Genomic DNA, 1,328 nt, shown 5'->3' with positions numbered 1-1,328 from the left:
AGAAAACGTTCAGGAGCAGCATAGATGCGTCTAGGGTTGTTTTTGGGGAAGGAGACGAGACAGCGAGGTCATCGGTCTCATCGGATTAGGGAAGAACGGGAAAGGAAGTTGGCCGTGCCCTTTGAAAGGAACCATCCCGGCATTTGCCTGGAGCGATTTAGGGAAATCACGGAAAACCTAAATCAGGATGGCCCGACGCGGGATTGAACTGTCGTCCTCCCGACTGCGAGTCCAGTATCTACAGATGCGTCTAGCTGATAGCTATAAAGAGCTGAAAAGTCTAGGTGAGGTCTTTATCCAACATGAGACCAGGCAACCTTTTCAAACTTGGACCAAATTCGCCTTGCTTTGAGCTTTAGAGTGTGGAATTGAGGGCAACTTTTAAATAAATAAGGCACAGCATGATTCTACTATTTATACTGATCTGCATGAAAATATCTGTAAAACAGTGTTTCTAGTTTCCTCATATTTCCAGTAGAAATCACACCAACTTTACACGGGGTGAATAACAACTTCACCAACAAATTTTCAGTGGTTGCTCAGGGACACCTTCCGAGTATTTTGGTATAAGGGACCCACAATCTCCGGCGGCTCATTACAGAGTAATAATGTAATTGTGGTTTATTCGGTTTGTTACCGTAATCAACGTCGTTTCTGCGAAAATACTCTCACAACAGTGAATCAGCCTGTAATATGTAATAATCAAAACGTACAACAAACACCACAGAGTAATGCAACAACCCTCAGAAAAACGCTGTGCTGTGGTTGTCGTTGGTGCGTGAACAGCTCAGCATAGCGTAGTTATACCGCTTTTCCATTGAATTCAGTGAACACATACACTACCAACGCTGCGTCAGTAAGCCTACCTATAATACTGCCACGCGTCACTGTTAACGCACAGCTAACACTGCTGGGAAACAAAACCCTAGACAGAACTGAGCAATATCGAAAGCAAATTTGAGGACAACGAGTCAAAGAGAGAATTATTGTTTTCAGTAGCAGGTACCGTGAGCCAATGGAAGCAAGATTCACAGCTCGTTCAGTCCAAATTTTCACTGTTGAACACCACTTTCAGTTCAATATAAGTGCAAAGCTGGCCGAGACAAGTAACCAAAAGGCATGCAGTAATAATAATGATAATAATAATAATAACAATGGCAACAATATAACGCCACTTGGTACTTTTTGTGATCTCTCGAAAACCTTCGATTCTGTAGATCATGATACTGTGTTACAGAAACTCAAAATTTATGGAACTGATGGCTTTAAACACAGATGGTTTGTACCATACTTGATGAACAGAATACAAAAGGTTGTGCTGGGTAATT

This window comes from Schistocerca americana, chromosome 3 (assembly GCF_021461395.2).
Source record: "Schistocerca americana isolate TAMUIC-IGC-003095 chromosome 3, iqSchAmer2.1, whole genome shotgun sequence".
Taxonomy (NCBI): domain Eukaryota; kingdom Metazoa; phylum Arthropoda; class Insecta; order Orthoptera; family Acrididae; genus Schistocerca; species Schistocerca americana.
The sequence above is the reverse complement of the archived record's forward strand: the minus strand, read 5'-3'. Positions refer to the sequence as shown.